General features: G+C 41.2%; 1 protein-coding gene across 3 annotated transcripts in view; it reads left to right on the top strand.

Moving 5' to 3' along the window:
* Nucleotides 1-4,720: 4,720 nt before the first annotated feature.
* The window catches only part of LOC138357378 (uncharacterized), an 8,836-nt gene continuing 5,094 nt past the window's right edge, over nucleotides 4,721-8,462 (top strand). For all 3 annotated transcript variants that reach the window (XM_069314096.1, XM_069314091.1, XM_069314098.1), the window contains exon 1: nucleotides 4,721-4,878. The gene's annotated coding sequence lies outside the window, so the exon portion shown is untranslated. The remainder of the gene's footprint in view (nucleotides 4,879-8,462) is intronic.

Genomic DNA, 8,462 nt, shown 5'->3' with positions numbered 1-8,462 from the left:
CCATTACACACACTCCCCCACACAAACACAGTACTATCACTACACACACTACCCCACATAGAGAACGACTACTACACACAGTACTACCACTACACACTCTTCCCCACACACAGTACTACCACTACACACACTCTCCCACATAAAATACGATCACTACAAACTCTCCCCAACATACAGTTAACTACACACTCTCTCCAACATATAGAACTACCACTACACACTGTTCCCCTACATACAGTACGACCGCTACACACACTCCCCAACTTAGAGGACGACCATTACACACACTCCCCAACATACAGTACAACCAATACACACACTCCGCCACAGTCAGTACTACCACTACACACACTCCCCCACACACAGTACGACCACTCCACACTCTCCCTCACACACAGTACTACCACTACTCTCTCCCCCACACACAGTACTACCACTACACACACTCCCCCACACACAGTACGACCACTACACACTCTCTCACACACAGTACTACCACTACACACACTCCCCCACATACAGAACGATCACTACACACTCTCCCCACACACTGTACTACCACTACACACATTTCCCCCACACACAGTACGACCACTACCCACTCTCTCACACACAGTACTACCACTACTCTCTCCCCCACACACAGTACTACCACTACACACTCTCCCCACACACAGTACTACTACTACACACACTCCCCAGCACAGTACTATCATTACACACTCTCCCCAACACATAGTACTACCAATACAAACTCCCCCCCACCATCAGTACGACCACTACACACTCTCCCCCACATAGAGTACGACTACTACACACTCTCCCCCACACACAGTACTACCACTACACACACTCCCTCCACGCACAGTACGACCACTACACACACTACCTCACACACAGTACTACCACGATAAACTCTCCCCCACACACAGTAATACCACTACACACACTCCCTCCACACACAGTACGACCACTACACACTCCCAAACAATCGGTACTACCACTACACACTCTCTCCAACACATAGTACTACCACTACACACACTCCCCCCACACACATACAACCTCTACACACTCTCCCCAATATACAGTACGACCACTACACACTCACCCCAACATACAGTACGACCACAACACACTCTTCCCCACATACATTACGACCACTACACACTCACCCCAACATACAGTACTACCACTACACACTATTCCCCCCACATACAGTATGACCACTCCACACTCTCCCTAACACACAGTACTACCACTACTCCCTCCCCCACACACAGTACTACCACTACACACACTCCCCCACATAGAGAACGACTACTACACACTCTCCCTCACACACAGTACTACCACTACACACTCTTCCCCACACACAGTATTACCACTACACACACTCTCCCACATACAATACGATCACTACACACTCTCCCCAACATACAGAACTACCACTACTCACTGTTCCCCTACATACAGTACGACCGCTACACACACTCCCCAACTTAGAGGACGACCACAACACACTCTCCCCAACATACAGTACTACGAATACACACACTCCGCCACAGTCAGTACAACCACTACACACACTCCCACACGCACAGTACCACCACTTCACACTCTCAGGAGACGCCGCTCTGCTACCGGAGGGCGCTGACGTTCGGCCCGGGCTGTCAGTGTTGACCTGTAACTGCTGTGTGGTGGTCGTCTTGTTGACGGTGTGGTGCGGCCATTGGCCGGGGCCTGGCGGGTGTCATGGCGTCGACTAGTGGTGGCCGTGTTCGCCGGGTCGACACCGCCCGACTTGATTTCTCGGCCCCCGTTGACTGGCCCTTGGTGGAGGTTGCCCTTATGGACGTCATGCGTGTGGAGTACCAAGATCTCTACGGTGTTGAGAAACTTTCCCCTACCCGGGTGGCGGTGACGTTCTCCTCGGCGCAGGTGTATCAGCTGTTTGTGCGTCGATGGGGTACACGGACGCATGTACTTCCAGGTTCTGCTGTGACGGTGGAGGTCTCCGATCCGTGGGGCCCCCTGACGTATGTGAGCGTTCATGGTGCGCCGGTGCAGTTTCCTGAGGATGAGCTGTCCGCCGCGTTCCGTCGGTATGGTGAGGTGGTGGGGCAGCGTCATGCCTGTCTGCTTAGTGGGCGCCTGAAGGGGCTCCGTATGGGTGCCCGTACTTTGCGCATGCGGCTCTCTGGGGCTATTCCCTCTCGGGTGGCTGTGTGTGGGTTTTATGTGCGTGTGTTCTACCAGGGGCAGACTCGCTCCTGTTTCCGGTGTGGTGAGGTAGGCCATTTCGCTGCAGCTTGCCGTGCCCCTCGCCCGGAGGACCCATCAGTTTTCCATGCGGATGATTTTCCACTTCTGCCGGAGGCTGGGGCGCCCCCAGTGGGCCCGGGCTCTGTGGGTGTGCCTCTGGAGGCGTCGTCCCCAGCTGTCCCTACCTCTCCGTCTGCTGCTGGGTCCTCTGCTCTGTCTGTTGACTCTGATGCTCTCGCGGCTCCTGCTTCGGGTGCGCCTCTGCTGGTGGCGGCGGAGGTACATCGCGACCCAAGTGTCTCCTTGAAATCCGACGTGTGTGGTGTGGTGCCGGCGGGCGACCCGTGTGCAGTCAACCTGTCCTCTTAAAAAGAACGTCAACTGTTTCCGTTTGACTCTACGGCTGTTTTTGGACGTTATTTTGTCTTAAACTACGTCTATTTTCGCTTCCATGGACTATCTCTTGTTATACAATGAAATACTACACTCTTATTATTCTATAACTCACTGACTATGCTCTGATATATGTTCTTCAAGTAAAAATACATATATTTTTGCCTTAATTTGGCCATAATCCAGAAAATTCCAGCCCATTGATCTTTATATTTAGGAAAACATCTAATAAATTTGGAAATGAATTTTTCGTTCGCCGACAGTTTCCTGTTACTATTTAGTCTTTTATGCTTTAATGTCGCTGGTCATTGTGACTTTCCCAGGATTTATATATGTTTTGTAGTAGCATTTAGTCACACTACAGTAATTTAACTAATGGGAAACCTTTATAGTCGTCGTAAATTAGTAATAATCATTTATCAAATAATAAATTAGCAAACATGTACAACTTCTTATGTTACGACTATTCGGGTAGGCCGTTCTGTTTGTTTACAACCCCAATGTTTCAAAAAACACAATACTTTTAATATATAAGTGACTAAGTATGCTCTAATACATGGTCCTCAATGAAAATTATGTTTTTTTTTGTTAATTTGTCCATAATGAATAAGATTCGTTACTGTTGATCTTTATATTAAGAAAAACATCTAAGAAATTTGATATTGTATTTTCGTTCAAATAAAGTTTCCAGTTACTATTTCCTAGTTATCCTTAAATGTAGGTGGTCATTATTTTACTGTTATGTATATAGAAATTTAGCATTATGCATTTATAATACAGAACATTTTGGTCGTTCCACTGCCTCATAATTATATAAAATACATTGTGACAAATACTTGATAATTAAAATCAGAGTTTTTGACAACTATAAAAAATCCTGTTGAAATCATGCCGTTTTGAGTTGTCATACGCTTCTTAGTAAATAATATTGTGTAATGTTTGGCACAATTTATCACTGTATTTACAAACTGTTTAGGTATTAATGTATTCATTTTTTTTAATGTGTAATATGTTACTTAATCATAAACTTCTTTTGCAACATTTATATCAGTTATAAATAATTGTCGCGAAACGGCGTATGAAAAAATAAATTTCCCCAAATGAAATTAGTGTATCGGCGATCGAGCGGCCATATTTAAAAGTGTATACTCTTGTCACTGTTCTGACATTAGTTTTCGATGTACGTATTTCATTTTTGTACCAATGTGTTCGCAATAGAATGTTCTAGAAGAACATAAGTATAAAACGTCACATAAGGATGTGTTCGACCGGCAACATATATAAAAACTACGTCGATTATACTCGTCGTGTCAATAATACAATTGTTTTACCACGCTGATTCAATGCCATACTGTTTTCTCAAATAAGCTCTTCGGCTATTAAAGAAAACGTAAATTTCATGGCGAACATTTGTAAACTATCCCCAAGTAGATCTGATCGAAATTGGAATTTATACAAATATTTATTCTCGTGTTGCCCGCCACTGTCACCCTTGAGTAACCAGAAACGGATATACAGTAAAAACTAGGCTAACTCATCCTAATCCTTGCACAAACCCTCCAGAATTTCTTTATTGAAGATCAGCAATTATTGCGCAGCTCATATTATACAGTTTAAGAATGAGATTTCCTTGTTCTAAAGGAATGAAAATAACACTGCCTTAATCTCAGTCGATTAAGGCAGTGTCTGGGATGCTCCCGGTGCCCGTGCCTGGTGCTCGTGCACCAGGCACGGCCGATATTGTACGTTTTGTATTGTATTGTATTGTATTGTATTGTTTAATTGTTCTTTTAGTGTAAATAACGGAATAAAATGTAAGACATAGTATGCAGATCTTTTTCCAGATGTCTTTTTTTTCCTAAAGAAAACTAAGATATTGCGAATTTTGCTTAACAAGTATATTAATTATTAACTTTTTGTCGTTATTATTGTTATAATTAAAAGAATTACATCTTGTTTTTTTTGCTTATGTACAAAACATAGTCTAATAACCACAGTTCGTTGCCCCTAAATCATCACAACATAACCAGTTTACTCATGTCATCGCCCCTAAATCAACAAAAACAACCAGTGTATTATTGTAAATAATTATATCTTATGATTTCTCAGCAATGGTAAGACATTTTTAAGACTCTAACCTTCGTAAGAAGGTATGATGTATACGAACTGATCGACCGGGCTTCACAACAAAAACATGGCCACATGAGTTGGATTATTCCGGTAATATTGAACTACTGTTCATTGTTATTAGTTTAACAATACTGTTATGGAATGTCATAAGAGTTAGGGAATGTCATAAAGAGTTAGGGAATGTCATAAGAGTAGTCACAGGGCAACCAAAGATACCCAGCTTCTGGGTACGGGATCTTTGCCCGAAACGCTATGCGTGCTAGTGGCTTTACAATAATAATAATAATTGATTTAGGAAAAATATATACATAGATGCAGAGGTACAGTACAAACATTCTGTTTGATTTATAGATAGAGGTAGTACATACAATACCTAAAGCCACTAGTACGCATAGCGTTTCGGGCAAGATTGTAAAATCATCATTATTCCTATTTTCTCTCTTAACCCCCAGTGTACCATCTCGTATATTAATAAATAAATAACCAGGTTTTTTTATGCGGCTGTGCTGAAAGCCTGACGTAAAATAAATCATTGTGTCGGAGAACAGGAAGCTACAAATTAGGCTTATATTGAGGTTCCCCCCTCCCCCCTTTCCCCCCAATTACAGGTCTGTCTAATTACCACAAGCTACCACAAGCTACACAAGCTTCACAAAGCTTCCTGGCAATACGTTAGTAATGAATAAATATGATATGTTAGGCTGACCTAACCTAACCTAACCTAATCTAACCTAACCAAATCTAACCTAACCAAATCTAACCTAACCAAATCTAACCTAACCAAATCTAACCTAACTTAACTTAACTTAACCAAACCAAACCAAACCAAACCTAGCCTAACCTAACCGATGCTTGGATCGTCGACTTGATTTGGTGTATATTTTAATCATATTGCATACTCTATGATAGCCCAAATTATCATAATTTTCAGGACAGAAAAGTGTATGAAGCATTCTTTCATGCTACATATTATCCATTTAGCTAAGAGTATAATTAGCAAATGATTCACAAAAATATTAATTACACAATTTGATAATTGTCCCAGACAGACGTAAAGATCATTGCATCTTCGTTTTCTGATGTGTTGTTTTGTCATCCAAAGATTGTACATTATTACCTAAAATTCCAATTTAGAATATTTATTAAGTATTACTTAGTTTGCTTTCATCTAGAGTATGCACCTCCTCTCTTGGATTGCCTACCCTCCATCCTTCACCAAACATTAAATATCTTTGCTTATACTAAGTATTTAAAGAGCAATCAATACCTGCTTGATGGGGTTCTGGGAGTTTTTTTACTCAGCAAGACTGGCAGTAGGCCAGGCTTGACTTGTGAGAGTTGGGTCCACCAGGCTGTTGCTTGGAGTGGCCTGCAGGCGCACATACCCACCACAGCCCGGTTGGTCCGGCACTCCTTTGAGAAAACTATCTAGTTTTCTCTTGAAGAAGTCCACGGTTGTTCCGGCAATATTTCTTATGCTCGCTAGGAGTATGTTGAAAACCGCAGACCTCTGATGTTTATTCAGTACTCTCTGATTGTGTCTATGGCACCCCTGCTCTTCACTGGTTATATTCTTCATTTTCTTCCATATTGTTCACTTCAGTATGTTGTTATTTTACTGTTTATTTATTGGGACCTGGGCCTCCAGTATTTTCCATGTGTATATTATTTGTTATCTCTCTTGTCTCCTTTCTAGTGAGTACATTTGGAGAGCTTTGAGGCGATCCCAATAATTTAGGTGCTTTATCGAGTCTATGCATGCTGTATATGTTCTCTGTATTCCCTCTATTTCAGCAATCTTCACCTGCTCTGAAGGGGAAAGTGAGTACTGAGCAGTACTCAAGACGGGACAACACAAGTGACTTGAAGAGTACAACCATTGTGATGGGATCCCTGGATTTGAAAGTTCTCGTAATCCATCCTCTCATTTTTCTGGCTGCCACAATATTTGCTTGGTTATGCTCCCTAAACTTTAGTTTGTCAGACATTATTATTCCCAAGTCCTTTACATGTTACTTTCCTACTATGGACAAATTTGATTGTGTCTTGTACCCTGTATTATGTTTAAGGTTCTCATTTTTACCCTATCTGAGTACCTGGAATTTGTCGCTGTTAAACATCATGTTATTTTCTGCTGCCCAGTCGTAAACTTTATTAATACTGTATCTACTTGTAGTTTTTCAATATCTTCAGCAGAGATAATTTTTAAGCTGATTTTTGTGTTATCTGCCAAGGATGATCCAACGCTGTGCCTTGTATATGAGTCTATATCTGATATGAGAATAAGGGAAAGCAATGGTGCAAGGACTGTATCTTGAGGTACAGAGCTTTTAACTGTTCTTGGACTCGATTTTATATGGTTGACTGTTACTCTTTGTGTTCTGTTTGACAGAAAACTGAGTATCCAGCGTCCTATTTTATCAGTTATTCCCATTGACCTCATTTTGTGTGCTATCACTCCATGGTCAAATTTGTCGAATGCGTTTGTGAAATCCGTGTACTGTATACCACATCTGCATTCCCTTTTTCTTCTAATGCCTCAGTGATTTTGTCGTAATGGTCAAGTAGCTGTGAGAGGCATGATCTTCCCGCTGTAAATCCATGTTCGCCTGGATTGTAGAGATCATTTGTTTCCATGAAAGTAGTGACCTGACTCCTGATCAATATCTCAAATACTTTTATTATGTGGGACGTTAGTGCAACTGGTCTATAATACTTTGCCAGTACTTTGCTCCCTCTCTTGTGTAGAGGGGCTATGTCTGCTGCTATAAGCGCATCTGGTATTTCCCCCGTGTCCAATCTCTTCCTACTCACTATACTGAGTGCCTGTGCTAATGTCACTTTGCATTTCTTTATAAATATTAAATTCCATGAGTCTGGACCCGGGGCTGAGTGCATGGGCATATTGTAAAATTCTCTTTCAAAATGTTCCATGCTCGTGTTGATATTGGTTATATTTACAGGGGTTTGGATATCACGCATAAAGAAGTTGTCCGGATTTTTTACTTTCATGCTGTGTATCTGAGTGCTAAACATATCCTCATACAGCTTTTTTAGGATTTCACTAATTGTAAAATTAGTGTTATGACAAATTAGAAATTTGTCATCCTCAATGTATGAACCTTCACTAATACAAATAGGTCCAATATTGGCATTGATATTTTCTTATGATTTAGCATAAATGAAGAAATATTTTGGGTTTTCCTTTATTTCTTGAATTGCTTTTTTGTCTAGTTGCCTCTCTTCAATCTGATATGAATGCTTCAGTCTCTGTTTTATTTCTACAATCTCCCCTGTTTAAATTATTCCTTCTTTGTATGAAAAGTTGTCTGCTTAATCATTTACGTTGTTTTTTTGTCTTTTTTTTGTAGTGTCGCCTGCGTTTTCTTTCTACGTTGGACCTCTTTCTGGCTTTCCTCAAAGGAACATGTTTCAGACAGACTTCATAGGCTTCAGAAGTCTGTTTTTCTATTCTTTGTGTATGATGTTTATTACTTAGAACACATTCCCATTGAACGTTTGTAAGTTCCCCATTTATTTTTGCCCAGTCTATCCTTTTATTATTATTATTAAAATTGGATTTATTGAATAACCCTTCTCACTTGTTGTTTCTCTTAGGCCTACTACCATTATTAATGTTAGTTTTCACTTCAATGTTGTCCGAGTACGTAGTG

The sequence above is a fragment of the Procambarus clarkii genome, chromosome 7 (genome assembly GCF_040958095.1).
Source record: "Procambarus clarkii isolate CNS0578487 chromosome 7, FALCON_Pclarkii_2.0, whole genome shotgun sequence".
Taxonomy (NCBI): Eukaryota; Metazoa; Arthropoda; class Malacostraca; order Decapoda; family Cambaridae; genus Procambarus; species Procambarus clarkii.
Note: the sequence above shows the minus strand (reverse complement) of the source record. Positions and strands in the feature narration are given on the sequence as shown.